At 44.0% G+C, this 25904-nt stretch overlaps 1 long non-coding RNA gene across 2 annotated transcripts in view; it reads right to left on the bottom strand.

Moving 5' to 3' along the window:
* Nucleotides 1-25904, bottom strand: part of LOC114017746 (uncharacterized) — a 31574-nt gene that overhangs the window by 2882 nt on the left and 2788 nt on the right. Inside the window, exons 2-4 of one of the 2 annotated variants that reach the window (XR_008730171.1) lie at nt 19759-19852; nt 1796-1900; nt 1337-1474 (exon numbers count right to left, since the gene is read on the bottom strand). This is a non-coding gene — a long non-coding RNA (uncharacterized LOC114017746). Of the gene's footprint in view, nt 1-1336; nt 1475-1795; nt 1901-3152; nt 3461-19758; nt 19853-25904 lie in introns of those variants that run through there. The other variant, XR_008730172.1, reaches the window with a different exon arrangement.

The raw sequence follows: 25904 nt of genomic DNA, 5'->3' as shown, positions 1-25904 counted from the left end.
TATCAAAGTTTTCCTGGTAGTTAAAACCACTTTCTTGTCTGCTGTTTCATCCTGATGTCCTGTAGTCACACAAGGTTTTATGACTTCAGATTTTCCACACCAATTAAAAAAAAATAAATAAATAAGATGAGTGATGCATTGGTGTAAACCTGCAACTTCAGAAAGAAATGAGACATTGTAGAGGTAAGTTCCAGTACTGGTTTGAAAGAACACAGAGATGTCCTCCAGCTTTGAAAGCTAAAGTGTTCTCAGAGCACAGCTACTGCATCGAACTGACCCCGCAGTAAGCGAGGAAATGCATCCTGAACGTCCGTGATGCTGCATTTGGTTGAGAGGAAGGCGTTCAGCAAATGCAAAGACAACCTTAGCAGTGAAGACTGAGGCACCTATACAGTTCAGACACCAGCTCTGAGTAGGTTTTCAGGAACAGCGTCCAAAATCAATCAAACCACATTCCAGCTGCTCTGCTCTTACCAGTTCTCCCTGTGCACTTGTATGAACTCTTCCAAGCCCAAACCTCATTCCTTTGCTTGGAAACAAAGTGTCCTCTAGACAGTGCTCTTGCTGGTTGCTTTGGGCTGAGATAAACCATTTTTTAAAAAATAGGCTATTTTTTATTTATCTCTCTTCTTAAACTTGACAAACTGCCTGGCTAATGTTACGAGATTAGGATAGTTGATCCAGTTACAGGATGTGAGTGGCCACTGGACTTTTCATGTTAAGTTGCCTTTTTTCTCCTAAAAAAAAATATCTCTAATTTAACTCCAGAGAGCCAGTTGGGATATCATGCTTACACATGCTTGATGCATGTCGAAAGTATAGATCTGTCCCTCATTTTCTTAATAACATGTCAAACAATGAAGCAAAGTGGATCTGAATTTTCTGGATAAAGACATAAATAATTCCCTGCTCTGTAGATCAGGCACTCCATCATTATTTTTCCTCAGGTTGCTTTCCAATAGCTGTTAAGAATCAACCATTTCTTTCTTTGCTCTTAGTAATATTTAACCACACTCTGTAGTATGTGGGCAGATTTTGCCACGTTACTGTTTTCCCGTAATCCAGCTATTAAAGGACTCCCTGAGACCCAGGAACAAGCCTCCATTGCCATCAAACCACTCTTCTACACGTATCACAGACACCACATCCCCAGAGCAAAAGGCCATCTCTCCAGGACCTCTGTGCTGGATGTACCAGGAGACGTTTTGTATAATTGCACACAGAACAAGGCCGCCCCTCGCTCTGTGGACAGCCAAATCCTGCCTTCCTCTGACCACAAGATACTACAGCGCTTTTCCAGTAATTTTTGTTAACCACCTACTTTATGAGTTTTTACCTTCTGTTCCGGCCAGGAATAGTCCTCTTCCACACTCTTCTCCCAGGTTTTTCCTTATCACGCATTTCAACAGCCCATGATCTCATTTCAGACTCTCATCCAGAATCCTTTTGCTATTCATTCAGAGCCTGGCAAACCCTGGAAAGACAAGGTACAGCGTGTATTCAGAGAAGATGAGGTACAGCATGGGGAGTTTAGAATGCAAGGGGGTCCTTTCTGAAACTCATGACTCAACAGGAGGGTCTCTCTGACAGTTCTGTCTGACCCTGTCCCCTGTGCAGTGAATAATCAAGTGTACCTTGCCATCGACAAGTGTACCACTTTCACATTTGCTATCAAAATTTGTTAAATTGCGGTTTTATATCAATAAACATATTGCTGCTTCTGTCTTACGAGTGAAGTGCATCACTCCATCTGTGACACCCCCTTTAGGTAAAAAACTTGAAGAAATGGACTCACCAGATTCCTCCCCCTGTTGGGATGGTCCAAGACAGAACTCCCCTATGTATGGAGCAGGATTACTGTGGCATGCATACACTCCGGTTCAGTACCTGTGGCTTCTTACTGCAAATAACAACAACAACAACAACAAAAGCCTTTCAAAAACAATTGGCTTTGAAACAACAAAAGGACTGGATGTGTATCTTATCAAGTGCCCATCTTTCCCCTCTGCAAGGAAGGTGGTAACTTTAACCTTCGATACACAATGCACAACCTCTTGGGTCTGGTGGCAGTCACATAATGTTCTACTTGATTTAAGAAAGATTCTTTTTTCAAAATGGCTTAGTTTGTAGTAATACCGACTTAGCAAAAACTAAGTCTCTGTGAACTCCACAGAGGCCATCGCTGATAGTCAATTAAACATGCCTGGGATTGTCCTCAGGCCCTGAGGGTAGATAGCACATAATACCTGTATCCATGCCATTAAATCGATATCCATGCATCCACACTACCAAATCCCTCCTCCCTGGCAGGGCATGCACGTGCGCTCTCTCTGCGGACGGCTGGGCTGACTGTGGGGTGAGCTGGCTGCCAGCCGCACCGGGAGCTGTTTGGAGCAGAGCTGGCTGGTGAGGGCTGGCCAGCGTTTGCTGGGGGAGCTGGAGCCCGCGGGGCTCAGTGTCCCTGCAGGTCCCAGCACCCCAGAATGACACCCGCAGAAACAGCCCCGAACCCACCTACGGCCCGGTCTCACAAGTCCTGATGTAAGCCATGGGAGCGCTCCCTGTGCACTGCCTGCAGGTGAAGAGGGTGCTTTCTAAGGGCACCGCAGTGTCACAGTGTCACATGAATAGTAAAGCACATCCTTTCCCTCAGAAATGCTCTGCCAACGCCCTGATGCAAACGCACAGAGTTTGCCTGTCGGTTTGCACAACTGGCCAGCCCTTAGTACGGCTGATCTGCAAAAAGGACTTTGCAGACCTACATGTACGACAGAGCCAGCAAACAAGAAACCAGTCATAAAGGGCCGGGGCTGGGGAGGCGGCATCAGAGCAAGAGGAACAGGCACGAGGGAGGGGGAGAAGTTGCTGCCCCTGCCCCAATTACTACCTCTTCCTACAGAGACACCACAGATGCCCAAGATGCAGCTGTGGGACAGTCTTACAAAAATCCCTATGAATAAAATCCCAAGGATCCTTGGATCCACCACCCCCACACCGGGGTCCAGTCACCAACAAGGACTGTGACTAATGTCCCCAGGTGCGATCACACCTTGTACCTCTGCGGAAAAAACACCGAATGTGGCTACAACCCTCAGGCCCTGCAAGCTACTGAAATCAACGCGGGGGCAGACAGCTGTGTTTCTTGGCTGTACCTCTAAGATGCTCTCGGCCCACACAGCAGCCCGACATGGAAGGAGGAGGAAGACAACTTGCCCTTGGTCTCCCTCCTGCTGCAGCTGTCAAACGGTTTCTTGTCAGTCTTCCCCCTGGTGGCACATTCCCCATCCACAAAGGCAGCACAATGGGAAGCCCCATGGACGCTCCTGCTGGAAAAGCTGCACAGTCCACTCCTAAAACACATTTTCCTCAGATCCTGTCTCAGGCTGTCACACAGCTGCTCCACAGTGGTTCTGCCAAAAAAAAGAACCACTGCCAATCTGAAGTATGTTTTTCCATTATTTTCTTCCCAGATGAGCACAGTAATACATGTGTGGCACAACTGTCCAGAGAAAAAGATAAGCAGTCAAAAGTATACCCTGGTTTGCGATTGGTAACAGATCAAAGGCAACACACAAATTTTAAATTAGGGAAAAAAAAAAAAGCTGGCTGACTTAAAAGAACAAGTCTCTTGCCTATTATTTTGCTCCAGCAAATGCTGGAACTTACTCACTGTATCTTAATACTGGTGTTTTGGGATGCCAAGTGCAAGTAAACTTTCTACCCTTTTCCCAGACTTTTCCATCTAGTTATAAATACTGAGAGTGGCACAGTGAAATGCACTCTCACATCCCTAGGTTCAGGTCGAGCACAAGAGTTCCTCACCTTGGAGCTCACGTGATGTGGGCCACCTCAGCTGGTGGTGACACCACCAGAGTTCTCAGCAAAGACCACCTTGACGTACAGCCTGATGTGAGTAAAGAACTAAATACAAATAAGCACTGAGCGGTGCCAGTTATGCTTGTAAATGAGGAAAATAACTGGAAGACTGTCTAAGGTGAGAAATTTGACGACTAGGATTCAGAGGGGCATCCAAGAGACACACTTTGAATTTCATCCCTTTGAATTCTGAGTTAGGTCAGGAAACACTGCCATCTTCCCTCAGTTTCTTGGACCAGTTGGAGGACAGCAGAAGTTGTCTTCAAAGTTTCCATGCCCAGACAGGGTGTTTAGTGTTCTCTCTGAAATATCAAATATGTGTGATTCTTGTTAATAGCCTAGAGATCCCTTTAGTTATTGTGCCTTGGAGTGTATAAACAGGGCTTGAAGACTATGAAACTGCTCGCTAATATTAAATCCCACGACTCCATAGGGCACATCAATTTACATAGAAACCAGGCACCTTAATTGCATAGTTAGAGGTGTCATTAAACTGGGAGCAATTCAGTCACCTTCCTGTCATATGCCACTGGTTCTATCCTGCCTATGAAAGGATATTTTAAACTGGCTGAATTCCATTACCGAGGGCTGACTGCTAAAACCAAGTTATGTTTAATTACCCACAAGGTACATGAGGCAGTTTTGTGGGGTGTTTGGTGACCTCGGCATTCTGGCAGCCCGGCTGTGTGTTAGCCAGCAGCCCTGGCACACTCACACGCTTGCTGGGAAACGCATCTGTCAGCTTTTATTGCAGTAATTTGTTTGCCAAATAAAGACATATGACTGGGGTTTGAAAAAAAAAAATCATTAATATGGAAGATAGGCAGAGAAAGTACATGGATGGTACCTCAAGGGATGCCTTCATCACCATATGGCCTTTGATGAGCTTACATGGGTAGGTAGAGCGCCAGACAAAAATTGGGAGTGTTCAAATAAGGCTCAGCCACAGAGCTCCTGTTCACGGGCCTCTGACTCAGGCTCTTTGTAACACAGTCCATCATCTTCTGATCAGCCATGCCCTCCCAGGACACCAGTTAGTCCAAAGAGCGTGTTTGGCATCGTAGCAAACATACCGATGATGACGAACCCTCCATAGCTGGCTGGGACCGGGTCCCTAACTCTTCATTTTCCTACTCAGCCTTTGTCAGAGGTATGAGCTGTGCTACTGAAGACATCAGGCAAGTTCAAACTTTCACGCTCCCTGATGAAGGCAAGGAGGAGATTTTCCTTCCCTGACATGCAAGTCTGCTTTCTTCCCAATGAGGGACCCTCAACAGAGGAGACCCGTTCAGTACCACCCTCTGCACTAGCTGCTCCCACCGACCCCCCCGGTGTACCACAGCGTGCTCCTAGCACGCAGGTGAAGAGCTGCACAAAAACCCCAAACAGGGCAACATCCCGAGCATGTGGTGATCAGATCTGAACTATGACCCTTCGAGAGGCAGCTATGGGTGAAACGACAGGAGGCACAAATGGAGAATGCAAGCAGTCCTGCAACTGCACATAACAGCACAGGACTGCACAACAACCGGACTCCATCCCTGGCCCTGGAATGACACACACACGGCAGCTGGTGAGTTTTCCAGTGGCAGGTCTGCCTGGGACAGCCCAGGATCATGGCAGCTCCAAAGCGTGTGAGGCTGCCAACAGTGACTACAAGGTGATCTTGAGCATGCAAAATAGTACGTGAGGGGGATTTTCAAACCTTGCTGTTAAAAACATCCTTGGAATGATGGCTGCGTCCTGACACTCAATACGGACAACCCACGCCTCACATCTCAGTGGCGGGGCAACAACTCCCTTAGGGGATGTGTACAGACTGTGCAGATGAGGTTACCCTTCGATGACAGTGCTTTTGAGAAGACAAATGTCTTGCACCCGTAAGGGAACTGTACAGAGCTGCAGCAGAACAGGCACAGGCTGCTCCAGTGGTATCAGCTGGCTCCAGTGGTCCCAGGCTTCGCCCATGGGCCTTTCAGCCGAGGGTGAGGCTGCCTGGGAGCTGCCCAAACATGTTCAAGGGACTGGTAGCAAATTTTCTCTGTGCACCTCTCCACTCCCCTATTTATACTGTTGTAATAAGGTGAGTAAACTCAACCACATGGCAGATAAGAGAACTGGGCAAATGCTTATATCGTCCACCCAGAGGCAGGTAAACACCATTTACTTGAACTTGCAAATCCTGCTGCTACACACTGTCCTCAGATACACAACCACAGCAGAGACAAGTCAACTAGCCTAACCTGCAGAAGCAGTTAGTTAAAGAACAGTTAAAAGCCTCCATTATGCAGCATTACTGAAGGGGGGAAAGTTACAAACACGTTTCATTGGTCTGTAACTTCCAGAAGCCTGGACCTCAAACTCGGCCCTTTTGCTGCCGTCACAGTCCAGCAAGTCACGCTGAAGACACCTGGGACCCAGCTGCCATTGGCTTCTGTGGCACTAGATCAGGTCCTTCCTTAGTACCATATATAACAATTTGCTTCTGATTAAAATGAATCCTCTTAGCTGCTCAGAGAAATGCACCTGAATTTCTCTCCCGAAGGAACTCTGAACGGGGCATCTAGAAGGTCACTTCTAAGAAGACGACAGCCAAGAAAACCAAAAACACATTACAAAGGAACTTGGGCAGCCGTGAGACAAGCAAGTAGATCAGACACTGATGAAATCACCATGCTCCCTGAGCTGTTCATATGTGATTTATCTCAGTTGTTAGTTAATTTGTAACAGGCATTTCCCCTGCCCTTTGCGAAGCAGTTGGCAAACTCACTGCAGAGTTGCTGCCGGTGCTCCAGCAACAAACATCCAAGCAGCATTTCAAAGCAGATGTAGTAAATGGAGTTCTTACTCCAGGTAAGGACTGTTGTTTAAACCCCTGTTTCTCCTGTACCTGAAAACAAACAAACTCTTCTGCCTACCCCAAAGAACTGAAATGCAACATCCCTCCTTTCTCCACCATATTCTGCTTTGTGCCACAGGTGGCTTTCTTCCTACCTAGGTACAACATGTCATTCCTGTCTCCTAAGCAGAGCGTTCTAAAAGGCTCCAGAGTAGATTCTCTAACAACGGCTACCAACATTCAAAGTCTTTTACGAAGTGCATTTGCAACAACACTAAACCAGGGCAGCATCAGGGCAAGACAAAGGGAGAGCTCTTGCAGCCTCGCATTTCAGCACATTACGGTTTTGCTGCAGAGCTTCCAGTCTAGCCCCCAGTGACACCAACCTGCCAGAAGCTCTTTAACAGACCTACCAGCAATTTTAAAAGCACTATACTTGGAATACTGGCACGCTTACCTGCAAAATGCAAACGCTCAAGCTGCCTCCTCTGGTTCCAGATGTTACAGCCCTTTGGGCTGCTGCAGAGTTTGGGCTGCAGCTGAGGGCCCTCATCCCTGGTCAGCCCCCACAGCTGACAGTGCTCCTGCTCTAGGAAGCCCAGTGCCAAGCCAACACCACTCTGGATGGGCCCTAGATGTGCCAGTTTTCCCCCAGTGGGAGCTGAGGTCTCCGGTGGGAAAAACCAGCATGGACACAGCCAGTGTTAATGCCGCTGTGCTGCCCCGTGCACACGTGCTGGCTCGCTCAGGGATCTGTATGGCAGGCCAGCAGGCAGCCAGGGCATCACAACACCCGCACGCCTTGACACAGTGGGATTTCGAACTCCTGGTGGGACCCAATCCTGCCACCACTGCTCCTGGATTCAGTTAGGGCTGGAGCCCCCAGTGTGAACAGATTCAAAACAAGTCTCTATAAATTAAACTGGGAGAAGCCCCATTTGCCTCTGAGCCTCCACGGCTGGGCGTTCCACAAAGAACAACGACCTGAATTTGTACAGCCTACCCAGCCTGCACTACTCACCCCTAGCGCAGAGGCAGCCCTAGCAGCTGGGATCCCGACGGGTACCCTCCACCAACAGCAGAGAGCAGGCACTGGTGTCGCTTCTAAGCATAACAGAGTCTTAGATTAAGCAGCAAGCAGCTAAGGCTGCGAATTCAGAACCAGAGTATTTCTTTATCTTGCCCGTGGTAAGCGTGTGTGTGTGCGCTTTGGAGTTGGATGCACCCACCGCAGCATACCATGTGGGGGTACAGCTCCCCATCCTCCACACAGGTTGCTCCCCCCAACACACACCTTTTCCTCCTCCTACTCCTTCCTTCTCCTCTCACGACTCTCTGCTTCCCGACTTTTCCCTTTTACTCTTACCCTCCAGTTTGTTTCAGGACCCCAGCTTTTTCTCTCCATCTCCCAGCTCTGTGTTGCTGCTGTGGTCTTGAGCTTTTGCTGACGAACAGGCTGTCAGAGCCTTTACCCTCAGCTGCACACTTTTAAGTTTAGGCCTCTGTCTACCAGGAAGATTCACGTTGGGTATAAAGCACTGCAGCTGGCAGTGTTTGCCAGATCCTGCCCCAACAATAATAGTTTCTTTGCCTCAGGACCTGCTGAACCCAAAGACTGTTTTCTCTGGCATGAGAGGCCAATTTACTCCTCGAGATAAATATTAAGCAAACAGGATTATTTTTTTTTTTAACTTTAGGAACTAAGAAGCTAGAACTTTTTCCTACAGCCACAGTCACACCCTTGTGTCTGTAATGCTGAGCTATTTTTAAAGAATTAATTCCTGCGGTATTTTCCTAATAGCCATAATGCAGTGGGGCATTCTCTCAGACACACTTTGCTGTTATTACTCCATCTCTGCCTTGTGACTACGACCTTCCAAATACAGAAAGATTAGCCAGCTGTCTAAAGAAAAAAAAAAATATCTCTCTTTGTAACCTTTGTTTTATCACTTCTTTTCCCTGGGCAGCAGCTCAGATCTGGCAGGAAACTATCTTTTAGTTCCTGCTATAAGCCTCCATCACATCTTGGACATGATCAAGTCCTAAATGTTGCAACTTGGACTTTCCGCACACTAAGAAAAGAAAATAAAAACTTGTACCTTTTGCCAATGTTTAAATAAGCAAAACCAGTGAACCAAACCCCAAGTGAAGTACTGTTGCCCATCCATGTAATAATGACACTTTCTCTACCCAAAAACATAACATTAGTAGCTTAAAATGACAAAGGGGCACCAACATCAGCCATTCCAACAATCATACTGTTCCCTTCATCTCAGGAGATGACAAGCAGACTGAGTTTGTGACTTTGCTAGTAATTCTAATAAAAGCACAAAGTCCATAGCAAATGATGATACAGGCCCACATCAGCTTGGGGACCTCTTGTTAAAATTGCATTCAGAGACAGAGAGGTTAGCTGTCCTCTCTCCTCTGTACTTGCTCCCTCGTTTAAAATACAGAGCATGTTTTCTAAGACTATGTAAAGATAAACACAGATTAGGACAAATATCTCCTTCCCCTGATTTCATTGTCTGAACCCTCATTAAATTCCTCGGTAAGCAAGGTCAGAGCCCATCTATTTTCTATTCATACACACAATTTATTTCTGCTTGCCCATGGTCCATGCCTGGGGACAACACTCCCAAGCAATCAACCTTTCACTCTCAGCTCCTGACCCCATTTCTCTTCTCCTGTCCTTTTACATTTTCCAGCCTTCTGGCCATCTCCTAATCGTGAAATCAGCTTTTTTTGCTGGCAGAGCCAAGAGAAGAGGCAGTGGCAACGTGCCCTTATGAGGAAGAAATTGCCTCTTGCCATGTTTTCTACCTGCCCGAGAAAGTCTGCAGCTGTCTGTCCTCCTCGCCCTAACCTGCTCCGTTGCAGCTGCCCACAGCCATGTTTGTAAGGCCACAAGATGTGGCAAGCTCCAGAAGAACACCTCGTGGCTCTAGCTCACATCTTGTCAGACTCCCCCTGCAACTGCAAATGCACCCTGAGCCAAAAGCCTATTTCAAGTCGAAACCTAACCTACTGACATATAATGAGTCCAGCAACTGTTAATGGTAGATTTTGAAATTTAAAAGGTTTTCCCTGCACGTTAATGTTCTTTTCCCTCTACCTAATGAGTCCAGCTTCAAACTCCGTCCTAGAGAGGTGCTGAAAATAAGATACTGTGAGATATGAGCAAATCAGAGCTTCACCCATTGGCACAGCCCACGTGTTCCACCTCCCTCCTGGAGCTCAGGCACTGACTTCAGAGGTGGCAGGACTAAGCTTAGTGTTACTGCTACACTAGGAAAGTACATTTACATAAATTCAGCTTATAGCAAAATTATAAGAAAGGTTTTAATTCAAATGGTGCTATACTGGTTTTTCATCAGCTGATTTTCCAGCTCATGAATTCCAGCATAATTCATTTACTCAGAAATAATATTTAATTCTCATTTATATGTGAATCACAAAACTTATTTTGCTTCTTCCACATCAAACTTAAAAACAGGTGATGGGTTGCAGAGCTCTCTAAAGCTGAACACTAATTGCTGGCTGAGAAAACAAAAACCAAGAAGTTATCAACAACTTCTGGCTAATTTCAGAGGGCAAAAGGGAAGAACTTCATTCAACAAAAAAAAGGCAGCAAAATCCCAAGAGAACAAAGTAAGCATCTTTTTCCTCCGGTCAACATGCTTACAATAATTCCAGTCATTTATCTACATTTCTAGACTCTTTATTTATTCTGCCAGACATCGGAAATGAAAAATAAAATCAACTTTTGCTCCCCTCTGAACAAGCCACAGTGAAGTGCATGAGACGACAACCTGAACACACCTCTAGCAGGCAGCCAATTCCAATACCACACCTTTATTTATATAAGAAGGACAGCACATATATGTATATTTTATATATTTTAATATATATTTCACTTCTAAAAAATATGCTTACTTATATATTCAGGTAAAACATGTAACAAGGGTTGCTTGAGAAGTGCTGCCAAGGCTGCCAAGTGCTGGGCCACCGGGACCTCCTGACCTTCTCCCTGGGGCTTGCGGGGGGAGCAGGCGCTACCTAGGAAGGAACAACCTCCCCTAGTGACAGTTTTTCCCCATTTCACAGGTGCAAATCCTCAGCAGTTTGTCAGGCTGTGCTTGTTTTAAAAAAAGCTTTCGGTCTCCTGACATTTTAAAAGGGTTCAAAGAAACATAACATGAGCTAGTTAAAAATACCATGTGGAAGGAGTATACACCCCCACCCCACTCTAGAGCCAAAATCACAGAAAGCAAAGTTTGTACAGCCTAATAGCTCATCCTGCCTATCCCCTGCTCCTGCAGGACTCCTCCAAAACAGTATCTGCCCCGTTGCCTTGCCTGGTGGGCTATGAAAGCCCCAGCTGAACCCCATCTCCCCAGCAGGCATGCAAATGGTACCCCTGCACATGCCCATTTGTGGCACAAAGAGGCTCTGAGCTGAGCTGGGCACCCCCAGGTACCTGAAGTAAACAGACACTGCAGAGCTCACACCGCAGCACTTTTCCTGACCTTCAGCTAATTTGAAACTCCTCTTCTTGGGAGACCACCCAAAACGTCTTTGTACAGCTTAGGTTGTGTCTTAATCACCCAGCCAAACTTGTGTCCCGCAGCTCTTTTGATCTTTCCTGGTTAATCCAACTTCTCCGTCCCTTTGCCACTGTCGGTGGGGATTCCTCTCACCCCCGGCAGCTGCAGGGAGCGGGGCAGCATGGTAACTGCAGGCACCGGTGCATTCCCACACCTGACACTAATACAGCCCAGCGCTCAGACAGGGCTCACCAGTGGAGCACAGCAGCGCGAGCTGAGGTCCCGGTTGCTATTGCTAGACTGCTTTTGAAACTGGAACAAGATTAAGGTCTGTCTGTGCCACGATGCGGTGTGGACACACTGTTTTATTACCAAATCCATTCCCAAACATCAGTTCACAGCCGTGTGCCTGCTTTGTTCGTGGCACAGACGACATTAACTGCTTCTACAACAACTTTAAATGTCAGAGGGCTTAAGCACACCCAAAGCCCACTGCCAAGCCATTCGGTTACAGTCCTTGCTCCTCTTCCAGTTCATGCTCAATCTATTTCCCACAGCCTGGGAGAACCAGGGCCAGGGACTGCTTCAGGGAGAAGTAAAAATGATCAAGAGACAAATGACAAATAACAACATGCAGGTAATGCAAGTAAACCACCACGACCAGTATACAGGCTCTTTGCTGGGCAGATTCCACATATCCCAGATTTCCCCTAATGCTGAACAATTACACAGTGGCATTTTATATTAAAAAATAACATAAACTACACCACCAGTCCTACTGTATAAAATAACAGAAGGTTACAGACTGTGCACTGAGTAACCAGGCAATGAGGCTTCCTGCATGACAGCTCTGCCATATTTTGACACTGTGCCAAAGCCTGACAGAAGCCGTGGATTACTGCCTCTTAGTGATGCCTCCAGGCTGCTCCTCCTGCCACACAACTCATCATTGTCCTACTGTCAGCATCAGCATGCTCTGAACGCCAAAATACCAAGTTTGGGATTAGGGTGTGTTTCCCGCTACCTTTGTGCTGATGCAGAAGTGATACCATGAAGCAGTGGGAGAGGAGGCACTGAGCTCAGACTAGAAAACATCTAAAGAATTGATGGAGAAAATCCTGTAAAAGATTGTTTTTGGAAAGTCAATAGCGCCCAAATAGGTGATGCTACAATATTTAATACACTTTCATACTGTGCCATAGTGATCCATGAGAGATCTTACATGAGATGCTGTATGCACAGGGAGATTTGTGTTCAGGGGAATCCCACCTATTATGTCATTTGCTTGAACAGAAAAAAACCCTGAAATGGTGTTTTCTTCTCTTCTTTAGGTTATTTTTCATCTGAACAGATTCCATTCAAAGAAAGTGTTCTATGAAAAATGACTTAACCCTTGTAATACCCTCCTGACAGTGGTACAGTGCAATCCTTCAAAAGAAACTTTCCCCTCAGATGAATTCAGCACAGCCTGCTGACAGCAGTTAAGGCATTGCTCTCTTCATTGAGCATTATAAAATTGTCTCCTGAATACAAGAGTTTCATTTCACGTCCTGTCAAGGTTAATATGCAGGATAAATACTCTCCTCACTCATAATTTAGGATATGGGATGTTGATTGCCATGTTTTCCTACATATTACATAGCAAACTTCAGGTGTTTAAGAGAGCTCCCACTAGGCCATGTCAGACTTCAGAACGCAAGCAGGATTTTATTTTAGCTACTCTGTTCTTACTTTCCTCTGATACTAAAAAGCAGCAATCCTCTGTAAATCTGAGATACTTCAATTCACAACAGTGCAAAAAAAAGAACTCCGTGTTTCTTACAGGGATTGCTCTGAGCAGAGCTTTAGCTGAACAACAGCTGTCACACCAGCGTCCTCCATGAAAAGTGAAGTGCCAGAAACCGAGGAAAAGGAGGAAAAGAGAGCAAGAGAGGAGAGAGCTGGCAGCAGAGAGAGGAGAGCACGGGCAAGAGACAAGAGAGAGAACACCACCAGCCACCCCCCACCTGCCCCCAGACAGACACAGATCAATTTTGTCCCTCAGAATACCTTCCCTAAGAATCATTTTTCCCCCCCATAGAAATAGATATACCTTTAATAACTTAATAATAACACTATCAGTATTTATTTTTAACACTTTGCCACAGAAACTCTGGGCCACTTTGAATAGTTAATCTTTTCTCCAAATGAACCCTTATGTTTTCGTAGCAGTTGTATATGCCCTGATAAAGTACAATGACGTCTCTCTGAAATATAACTACTGTGCATTTTATTCGGCAAAAAGGTGGAATCTCCTTCTGGAAATTGTTTATAATTCGGAAATCTACACACCCCTCAACATATCTTGGTTACTCAAGTTCATAATGACAGAGAAGTCATTCATAGAAATAATCTCTTAAGCCCAGAGCAGAAAATTCGTACCTGAGGACATGAACCACCACATGCATGAAAAGACGACGCGAGTTTATCTTGGTTGGTCTCGCATCTGTACGGTTTTGTGTCAATCTGCAGAGTTTCACTGTCAGTACAGCTACTACTGTCTGCACTACCAAGCTAGAGCAGACTAATTAGGTCTAGTTAACTCTGAATCCTGCCCTCAATGTGTCCAACAAACCTCCTGACAGTTAGGGAAAAACTTGCCCATTTTCATTTTCAGCAGCAGTATGAGCTATTGAGACTTGTCAGAGATGTCGATATTTAAATATGCTTCACAAACTTCTGAGTTTTGGCTGCTTCACTGTATTTCCCGAAAGCATTATGCCTGCAGTTTTCCCCCTCTGAAGCACACAGCTCATCCATGTCAAAATAAATTTAACACCTATTAATTTCCATCCTTCTGCTGAGACAATTATTTCACACCTCCAGCAGACAAGTGCAATGCAATGGCAGGGCAGCAGGTTGCTAACCCAGCGTCACAGAGAGGGTTACAGCCCTTTCCCCCCACTGCACTGTGCACACTTGGCATTCCTCTGACTGTAGGTTTCTGGCAAAATATAAACCAGATCTATTTTTTTCAGTTTTGAGAGAGGTCTTCCCTGAGTTCATCGACTTGGGTGTCAACTTTACCTCTTTCCATTTAAAGAGGGATGCAGTTTTTCTTGTTCTGTTGTAACTGATGAAGGCTTTTTTCCCAAAAAACATTTAACAGGGAAGTTAAACCCTACATAGAAAACACTTCATAAATGATGAAAAGCTGTCACCTTTGATAATTCCCTTTTCAAGAGAAAACAGCAAAACAGAAAACAAGCATGTTGTAAAGGAGCAAGGGATAATTCTTAAAGGAAACTAAATCCATGGATCTGACACAGCAGCAGTACAGCTGGCTAGAGCTCCACTTCTTGACTTTCTTTCCACATCAAAAGTAAAAAAAATAAAACAAGACATTTTCTAGTGTGGAGTAACTCAATCTCTCACAGGAAAGCTCTCCATTTGATTAAAACCACTGCATCCTGTCTCTTAGCCAAATTAAACTCAGCTTTAACTGGAATTCTGCTTTACGTTGCCTCCTTGTTACAATCAGAGTGGGTGTATTTTTCCACGAGAAAGTACTGGCACAACTGCAAAGGAAGCGTAGTTATCATCATGCTTCTACCCCAATGCCTGATTAAAGCAAAAGCTGAATGAATTAATTGTTCTTATATTTGGGAAATCAGGTGTTCAGCACCAGCCCTCTCCATCTGAACATCATTTGACACTGCTGCCACTGGTCAGCGGGAAGCATGGCTGCTTACTGAACACTGCTCTGCCAGCGCAGCTCTGCAGTCTCTCACTCGGAAGACATTAATTTAATTAAGAGTATTTTAAAACAGACAAAAGGCAACTAAAAAGCCTGTCAGCCACTGCATACATTTTCCCAGCTTCTGTTCTTCGAATATATGAGCTCATCACAGACCTGCCACTGATACAACATGCAAGCTATCAGTCCTCTTGACTGTACAATGCCAGTAGCACACAACGAACCACCTCTCCACCTTGCATGTTACTCAGCTCAGTGGCAGCATCTTATCACCCCAAACTACTTTAAGGAGGTGGTTACTTTTTTGAAACTACCCAACAGACTTCAGACATGGTTCTTTTTAAAAATACACCTACAGGATTCCTTCTGTAGCATGAAAGAGGGTTAAAACCGTGGACACCTGGTGAACACAAGTAAAATCTTCCTTCCAGAAATCTAGGTGAGCAGGGTTTAGCACTGTTGGATGAAGAGCTGTGCTTTGTCTACACTTCTCATCCCTGAGCCTTGAAGGAAGGTGCTCCAGGGGGACCACGGGTGTAGAAGATACCTGTTAGCAGTACCTGCAAACCTGTATGTAGACATCTGACAGTTGAGGAACACTCCTCAAGCCACACAGAGCAAACGTTACAGCAGAACCAGTGATCTGCAACTAATTCTACTCTCACTTTTGGAAGCCCCACCCCAGGGAACTCTCCAGGCTGCTGCAGAGGGTCTAACAGCTCTTAGGCTAGACACATACCGAGGACCTTATGCTGTGATCATTACAATGGCAGCTGCTGGGTTTATATTTTTAAGTATTGTAACAAACAGGTAAATGTTTAGTTCTGGATCCCCATACAAATCACTGGACAATTTAATCAGCAATACTCTATTTCTCTGCATACAAACCATGATACTGATGCTGTACTAAGGTAGACAGTCCTCGTAGTCTCCGTTTACTGGAGTTACTAGGTACAGATTCAGCCCAGAAAAAATAATTCCATGATGGCTTTTCAAATATTGGTATTAAATGCCTTGAAACTGTAATTTATTCATCATTTGAACTACAACAGCATCTAGAAAATCAACTGCAGCTGGACCTCGCATAAGCATATAGGAAAACACATCCATCTCCCAGCTGGCATATGCTTTAAAGTCAGTCAAATCAGGCACACACTGAAAAAGGAAATTAAGTTCTAATTAAGTTAATTGAGCAGCCTCCACTTGGTGGCAGAGGCAGGAATAAACTTTCAGTCTCTCCAGAGCAGTTTTGTATCCATGTGTTCATGTTCTCTCACTGGTGGTTAAAAGAAACGGTGGTGAAACATCATCCCCAGCTCAGCACAGCTTGAGAAATATGATTCTCATAGCTCACACAAACATCAGTTCATAGCACATGAGGGAACTTCAACATTGCTTTTTAATGTCCAGTCTGTTAAAGTTTCATACTCAGCTAGCTCTGCCAAAATTGTGGTACCAAATGACAAATTATCATATCATCCCATTGATTTGCACTGGAATACACTCCCTGAAACATATTCAAGGAATGCACATACCCAGAAGCTGCAAAAGTAAAAACCCCAGGAAACAAACAAAAAAAGGAGGTAACAATAGCAGAATTCATTGCAGGAGCAGCGGCGTATCAGAACAATGACAGAAAAACAAGTCTTAACAACGTACAGAAGTCATGCAGGACAAACATGACTGCTATCGTTGTGCTAGAGAGCAGGAAAGACAGACAGATGAAACACGAGCACACAGTCAAGTTTCCTCCTACCGTTAAGTATGGAAGTTTCTGGCCAAAACAATCTTATTTACTACCAGCCTCAGTATCTCACCTCAGTGTTCATTCAGGAGCAGATCAGATTCAAGCAGTTTTCTGTCTAACTGACATTTTTTGCTCACCATGAATCCTAATAAAAACCACAGGGAATGAGACACATCCAGAAAAAACCCCAGTATGAATTAATTCATTTTACTTTTCTCCTTCTGGGTCCCAATCTACATTGCTGCTCTTAGCAGATGCATCTACCAACAGGAGACAGTGACCAGCTTGGTTCTCAGCTAACAACGCACAATGATCTTCTTGAGTAGGACTATCAGATTTGCTCCAGTTTCAACAACAGACTAAGCTACTACTGTAAAGGTAGTAAATTTTTGCAGCTACTCACTATCAAGCTTGCTGCATTAATGTCAGAAGGTTTCCTGTGTTCAGTTTTAGCCGTAAAGAAATCATCAGGCCTGATCATGGACTGAGTGTAAATAACATTTATATCTTCAGAGGCAGTAAAAAGGAAAGAGAAAGGAGACAATAAATGGCAGAATCTGTGTCGCAGGGGAAAACTGGAGACTTGCATCCCTCTGTATCCTAGTTAGCACTCTGCCTTTCAGCTCCAAGCTGAATGCATTGCCACTGGGAGGTACTGAAGTCTTGCTCAGTAGCTGTATAAAAATCACAAGGACAGTAAGGGAAACAGCAGGATATGAAGGCTGGCTAAAACCAAAAACCCCTAGGCACAGGGTTTTTGCACAAAAACCCTAGGCACAAAACCAACACAGTGCTGCCAGCAGTGATACATCTTGTAAATAACAACTGAAATAGCTGATGGTTGCTTGCAAAAAGGTGGGGGCAAAGACACTGGAAAAGACAATCTGCTATATTATATCAAATAAATGTCTTATTTCTCAGGATATCTTCTGTATGCTTAAGTGTTCTACAGTACATGTGCCATGTTAAATGACTTTCTGCAACATGTAAGTGCATATCTGATAATATTTTCTTTTGCTTTTATTTTCTGCATGTCATGATTTGAACATCTTCTGAGAACCTGAGCTGTTGGTTCACTCAATGAAAAGTGTACCTCGTTCACGCATGACTGTGCCTGAGATTTCACAAAGGCCAGACCTACCAGTGGGTCTCTGCAAAGCAAACACAGTAAAGACAGTAAACACGTGAATACCTCTTAAATAATTACACTAGCGCAATACTGGGAGAACAGATGCATTCCAGACTTGTACACAGTTCAGAGTTTCTGGATAACAAATTTGTTCAGCAGTACTTGACATTAATCCCTTTGTTCTCTGTACATATTAAGTTTCTCCCATATGCTTTTTTGTAGTTAGCAGATAGAGTACGGGGAGCTGTCTGTTAGCTGCAAGTACTCTGAATACTGAACAGAGAGCACAATTTCTACTTTTTTTTAATGGCAAAAAGCCTTCCGTGCTGACAGTACATTCTGAATGCCTACACAAACAGTTTATTTGACTTTGCAGCTCTCCCAGATTTCCCATAGCCCTTCTTTCCCCTTTGAATGGGTCAGAAGTTCAAACTCTTCAAGTAATACCCAACTGTAACTCCCACCTGCACTGCCAATATTCTCCAGCTCTACTGATATAGCAAGAGGCCCACTGGGAGCCTGAAGACTCTGGATCTTTTGGATTAAGGTACAGTAAAATATTCCTTTTAATTAAGCATAATTCTTTATAATTAATCTGCACAGAAAGCATTAAGTTATCTTGCTATCTCAGATTTCCGCAGAGAAAAACTTTACAGTTCAGATGATCCCATATCTATCGTTATAAATCATTGTACCTTAATAACACAGCCTGCAAGTACAAAGAGCTTCCCACACACTCCTTCTAATCAAAACAGAAATGCTGCCGTATACAGCACACACACGAATTCCAGTCTTCAGCAAAAACAAGCCCTGCCACAAGACGCTCTGTAGAGCCAATTTGTTGGCATCGCTGAGGTGCTCTCCATTCACAGCTCTGGTGTTTGCCATATGTCAGCAACCCAGGAACCATCAGTACAAGCCAAGTCAACCGCAACCCTAGTGATGAGGCAGTCTAGTTTCCCAGACATGCCCTTTTTGGAAAACTGTTCCCTAAAGTCTTGTTCTTATCTATCAAAATCAAGGCTGTCTTCCACTTTTATTAAGACTGCGCAGGATTTTGCTTAGTGTACTTAAAGATGTGCAGTACACTGTGTGCAGAGATGCCCACTTCAGCACCAGCTTGGTTATCTTCCCTTGGAAGAGGAAAGAAGTACTCCACCATGATAGTAACTTGGGATTCATTTCATGCAGCATTAACAGCCCTCACCCATCCTCCCAATCCTGCTGTTGTGGTGAGAACAATTGCACCAGAGAGGGAGGACAATTCAGAATGAAATATTTAAAACTGAAAGCAAAAAGACATCTCAGGCCTTGAGCCCATGCTGGGTGCCATACATTTGTGCATTTTTAGGTTTTCTCTACCCTGCAGTCAAAGCTGAACACACGCACACAAGACACAGTCACAGGTTCGCAGTGTGTCACAAGCAGCGCTTCCCCAGCAGCTAATCTATATGAGCTGTAGACCAGACAGACACCTCCAGAATGATGTTTTCTTTCAGATAAACAGAAATGAACCTTGGTCTGTGCTGAAATGCTTCTTTATTCTTGCCTCTTAACTAATCAGTCACGAATTCTGAATAACCCTATACCATCTTTCCACAAAATAAGTCTGGTCTCCCTTATAAAGCACAGCGGCATAAAGAAGTAACTATTCCTTGTAGCAATTTGTGCTCTAAAAAAGCTCAGGAATTGCTGTCCATTTGGTCAGTATTTACTCCTACTAGCTCTCATTTGTACAGGCGAGAGCAGCACTTTTGGCAGGACTGTGTGTGTAACTTGCTGCTTTTAGAGAAGGGCAACAGCCAGTTACCCACAAGCACGCTGCTGTAACACAGGGGCAGCCGCATCACAGAAGGTACAGAAATAGTCTAACCACACTGTTACCTGGTTTGGTGAGGACACCAGCGTGTCAGAGATCAGCAGGCTCACACTCTTCGGTTTGTCCAGGAAATGGAGTTCCAGCATTGAGGGGACAATCCTGAAGAAATGCAGGGAATACGAAGTTCAGATTCCTCCTCTCTCTTTCTCCTGCACGAGAGTTTCAAATTGACTTTTGATTTCAGATAATTTTCCATTTATAGTTAATTGTTATGTCATTATGTCTGGAAGGATCCACTTAAAAAAAAAATAATTAGTTATCCCTGGGAATAACAGATAACACAACGTACTACGCAAACTCTCTAAAAGCACCATCTGGGCTTTCAGGAGCATACGTGCAGTTGGGGAGCGAGGCAGGGGAGGCAGGTAGGAAAAGACAGCCTATGTTCATGTACAAGGAGAAACCTGGGAGTATGCAGGACAGGCCTGAGAAGGAATCAGGGTTAGAGGTCGAGCACCTGGTGAATCATAATTTTTTTCCAAGTCTCAAGATCTTGACTGACCAACTGACAAATCTGGGTAGAACATCTATTATACTCAGTATCCGTCTTCTGCACACTCATTTGCTTTCACTGACATAAGTCTTCCAAACTTTTAATGACCTTGATGAAAACAACATAATTTCAACTTTCTTAATACTTCACTTTTAAAAGCTACAATAAAAAAAATGACTTTTGGTCTAAATCCTGTTTTCTTCTAAATACTCAAAAAACTGATGGGATAATTGTTAATGCTTGACTGCAAGCAAGAACAATCCTATCCTGGAAGTACCTACATATAAGAAATCACATGGTTTCTCAGTGTCCATGGTTATCACTAAAAAAACAACCCCCCAAAAAACCCTATCCACTTCTTTTAAGGTGGTAACAAAAAAAAAAAAAAAAAAGAGGGAGGGGAAAAGTACTTCTGAAATGCAGTATGTACATGTGCACTCATACACAAAACCTACCTACAGTATGCTCCTTCAGGAATTTAATGTATAGTTTTGGAGAGTTGTATATGATCAAATGTTATGAGCCTCTCCTGCAGTAACATTTGCCTGTCCTGTCTCTTCTGTGAAGCTCACACTGAACTTGAGTGTGAGGTGGGGTGGGGGGGCACGATTACTTACTGCTTTGCACTCTAGGTGGGGATTGACAGGCAAGCTTTCAACATCAGCCAAAAAGCAATCAGCAATTACAAACCGCATCGTGTGACGAAGACCATGCTGTACACATGTAAAGCGTTCTAGCTACGCACTGTCTCCTCACCAAGAGTTAATGAGATAATTTTCCTCCTTGGAGGCTACGCCACTGTTAAATCCAGAAGTAAAGGCAGCCTTTGCACAAGCAGTACCCCCCATAGAGCAGGCCCCTGAAACAAAACATTACCTAATTGCAGGCTGCAATTCAACTACTACAGCCAAGAAAGGCTCCTGTCTGACACTAACTGCTTGCAAGTGGGATGTGTTACTTGAACGTGAGAAGCTCCAGGATGTGTGTGCATACTCTCAAGGCTGTTTACACCCCTTCAAGACGTTTTTGTGGGTGGCCTTTCTCCATTTTGTTTTTGATTGTTACAACCCCCTCCTCTTTCCCTCAAAGTACCATCACTGTTATTACTATTATCCTAACTGCTAATCCTTAGCCTGATTAAGGCTCTTTGGCTATAGGAGGTATTTTTAATTTTGGTTTAATAAAACAATACAACAACACAGCAAAGAACCCCCAGGTCTTTGAGTGGATTCAGGCAAAGCTTGATGTTGTGATCATCCCTGCTAATTGCTTCTAGCCAGATCAGAATAAATTATTTAAGCCTATGCCTAACTTAAAGCTAGGAGTCATGACATGAACTTCAATCTGATGGTGCCTGTGATCTGCATAAGTATCTTGCTGAATCAGTAAAACAGTGCAGGAAAGCAACCTTCATACCTGCTAATATTTGAACTTCTTAAGGTTTCTTACCAAAAAGCACTCTGAAATCGGAAACAGGGTCAGAAGAGACTTTAAGAGAATTTTGTAGTCAGCCTAAGATTTCATGAGGAAAACAGAGGCAGAAGACAATTCAATTCCTTTTCTTTTTTCTTTTTTCTTTTTTTTTTTTTTTTTTCTTTCTTTTTTTTTAAATCAACTAAATGAAACCAGTAAGGACAAATCTCAGCAATCAATGCCCCATTTAGGCTTGTTCTATTGCACAGGCAGAATGGGTGGTCTGCAAAACAGGTTAACAATTAACACTAGACGGATAGCTCTGCCAGCATTTCCCACTGAAACTATTTACAGACTGTATGTAAATCCTCATCCTTATGAGGACAAATTTTCCAAGCTCAAGTCCAAATTTTTAAGTGTTTAGCCGTAAGTGTGGAGGCCAGATTTTCAGGAACTTGGGTCCCATTTAGACATTTAACAAAGGATTCGGATTTTAGCAAGTCCTTTGTGCAAGTAACCGAAGACTTCTGAAATTTGGCTGTGTTAGAAGCAGCAGTTTCTATTGCATGAAAATAACCTTTAATTAACCTGGTTCATACCTAGCAGCACAGACAGAGTCTGATATGTTTCTTGCACAAAATGGTAAGAGTCCAATGCTGTAGTAACCTATCAAGATGTTACACATCATGAACAGGTGATGCTCTGCAACAAGACAACATGGCATTACAGCAAGTGAACAGGTGTACACTGGAGATTACCCTAACCCTTAATGTAGTGGAACAATGGAGTAAACATGCAATTATGCCCACCAACTGGCTGGGACAAGCATCCAGTCCTTTTCATCTACTCCATACACCAGTAATGAGAGCCAGCTATGCATCCTTGGGACAGCCTACTTCAGCCAAGTTTTAGATGTGAATTTACACAGAGAACAAAACACACCTTGAACTTCCTCACACCAAGTCAAAACTCCCAGTCCCTCCTGCCCAGCTTCCCATTCACATTGGTGACCCATCACCTGCTGAACTTTCATATAGGTTGCTTGCTATGGATGACCAACCACACTCAAAAACTGTGTAGGATATATTGCTTGGGGGCTTCTTCAGCATAATTTTGTTCTCACAATACACGTTTGCCTGTGCTAAAAACCTAAAATCCTGAAAACACCAATCCAAACTGTGAGAAAAATTGCTGGACATGTTCTTTTGTAATTTGTAACCCGGAACTATTAAATGCTTTTATTGTTTCAACTCCAGTAGTAGTTGAAGGTCATAAAGAAATTAAGAGTCCCATGTGCTAGTGGCAAAGGGTCAGGGTGGGTACATGCTAACAGTGCTATCCGTAGATAAGAGCTTCTTAGCAGGCTGCCGCCCCCCCCCTCGGGATCTGCAGCACCAAGCTCCTGACTGAAGCTAACACCAGTTCTGAAAAGTTCAGAAACTCCTTACCTTTTACAGCATGTTTAACAGTGGATTTAAGCTCCAGTTCCTGCATTTATTCAGGGCTCAGTCACCATTTCCTTAGAAACACTTAAAACAAATGGGTAAAGGCTGCAATCTAAAGAACTAACGCTTCTTCCCATTTTCTTAGACTGACCTCACCTCATTTTTGGGGACATCCCCTTGACTATGTGCATGCATTTAATACAGAGAAAGAGGTAGATACATGCACTGCACTACATTCATCAGATGAAGGATTCTCAGTGTTCTTGGCAAATTTAATCCTGTCACCCTGCAGGATGAAAAGCCTGGTTGGGGGTCACTTGTCAATGGAACTTGGAGAAGAAGGGTTGGAACTGTGGTGGAAAGCTGGTTTTGGAAGAGCTTCAGGAAAGCCAGGCCTGCCCTCCCTCCTTCCTCAGGGGACCAGAAATACCCAGTGCTGCTTCTAGGAAGATCTCTCCACCCCCGAGAGAAAGGGCAGTTCTGGCTTTCCAAGACTGGCAGAAGGAATGTGGCGAGTTTTCCTGGACAACTTCTCCTTCTGCACTTTGGCAGGCCCTCTCCCTCCTTGGACACACACACATATATACAGGTAAGGTATAAAAATGAGGAGTATTCTGTTTACATACCTGTTTGTATTTGCACAAGACCCAAAGGGAAAAGACTTGTAGGGCTCTGTAACTTGCAAAATTTCCCTTTGCAAAACACTAACATTCTGTTTTGTGACATGGCATCCTAGTGACCAGTCTGTCACAGCCGGAGTGTGGTATTTAATCAGCCTTAATACTTCAAATTCTCAGCAAGTTTGCTGGGCACACGAGGTCTGTCCTACTGCAACCTTAACAGGACTCATGCAGTCCTAGATTCATATGGAGGGGTATTACAGAGAAGAGATGAGAAAAAATGAGAAGCTTGAATAAAGTGGAAAGTGAAGGAATGCTGAGGTTCCTTTTTGCTTTTGGCATTCACCAGATGACCACCAGAAACTCAGGATATCTTCAAGTTCAGTATAATAAATTCCTAACACCCATATTTAGATTACTTGCTACTGTGACAGTTTATTGCACAACTTTTATGTGCAGCACACAAAGTAGGGCTGCTGGCTTTTCTCACTGCCTGCCTTTTTTCCCACTACTTCACAAAAAAAAAAAAAAAAAAAAAAAAGGAAAAAAAGAAAAAAAGGAAAAACGAGAAGACAAGGGAGCAGGGAAGGTAGCCACCTTATCTTTGCCAGAACAGGAGGTGACAGTTCATGCCACTGTCCCAGGATGTGATAACCCAAGAGCAGACACAGTCCATGAGGGATGTCGGTACTTCTGTAACAAGCAGTGAGCAAGAAGCAGTAGTCTGAAGCACAGCCCTAGGTGTCAGTTATTCTACCTTGTCAGAAAAAAGTAATTAGAGCATAACTCCCTGTTGCCTTCAACTCTCTCCTGCCACCCCCACTGGTTCTCATCCATCATCATGAAGACTTCTTTCAGTGATTTCATTATGACAGGCTGCCTTTCCAAGGGAGGCACTGAGAGGAATTTTCCACTTCTCCCTCCCTCACTGCACAGCAGCAATCTCATTTCATTACAAGCCCAGGATCCTAACGTCAGTGGCTTCGCACAACTGCTAATAAGGAACAAGCAGTTTCCAGGAACAGGAGTCACAAAGAGTGCATTAAACTCTTCCGAGAAGGAAAACCCATCACATGTTTCTGATAGGGAAGGTGAGCAGAAGGTAAGGGCCTGTGAAAAGCTGAATGAAATCCTGGAGGGAGGGACGGTGGGCCTGTAAAGTACACAGTAAAAGCACTATCAGGCAGGATGAAAGACAGGAATGAGCAATTAAAAAAAGGTAAAAAAGAGCAAATACTGGTTTGCCTACAGGACTTTAAGAAGAAATGCAGGGCAAATATATATTTGCACATATAGTACAAAGAGACGCAAAACATTTCAAAAGCAGTAAGAATATTTGACAACTGAGCTCAGATATATTGCAACAGCACTACTAGATTCTAACTCTACCCATTTTACTGGTTTCTCCTCAAAAATAATTGCAATCTCTCTGCTTGAAGTGGCAAGAGGACTTGGCTATTTTAGCAAAGCACTGAGAGTCATGTGTACATGCATGCAGTACATGTCTATACAAATATTTCAAAGGAGGATTTTTGTTATTCGAGCTTCACTGAGCTATTCTAGCTAGGTTTAGAGGGTCCTCCAAACAGAGTTGGCAGTTTTTAACAGCCTCGTCAGTTTAAAGAAAGCTGTTTGCTAACTATATTGTTATAGTTACAATATACATAGCATATAATTATATACTAAACTCTCCGTGTTCATTCTTCCAGGTACATACTGTAAATGGGGCACCTTTCCAGACCTGGAGAAGGTTGCTGAAGAGCTGCCATCAGATGTCATCTATTTCTTTGAAGCTGGAGAAACAACATTGCTTGAAAAAACAGCTTAACTTGAAATAACGGTTTTAAATCAGAGATATCAGCTCATTCAGGTTTTGAAGTGTTTGAGAAAAATTGCATGTAGGGTAGGAACTGAATTGAGGCAAATCTGACTAATTGACCTAATAGCAAGACAGTCAACACTTCTGTGGAAGCTGAACGTTGTGTGATCACTAAAAGTATGTTTCTGAACGTCCAGGTTTGAACAATATTTTTGAAGTAATAATTACATGGCAGAAGACAGACTGTGCTACTCTTGTGCTCACTGGTGCCAGAATTACATACTAAGATCCCAAGAAGGTAAAGTTCTTTCTACGGATGTGATTGAAAAAGAAAGTACAGCTCTGACTTGAGTCAGCTTGC

The sequence above is a fragment of the Falco cherrug genome, chromosome 1 (assembly GCF_023634085.1).
Source record: "Falco cherrug isolate bFalChe1 chromosome 1, bFalChe1.pri, whole genome shotgun sequence".
Taxonomy (NCBI): Eukaryota; Metazoa; Chordata; class Aves; order Falconiformes; family Falconidae; genus Falco; species Falco cherrug.
This window is presented reverse-complemented; position numbering and strand designations above follow the sequence as displayed.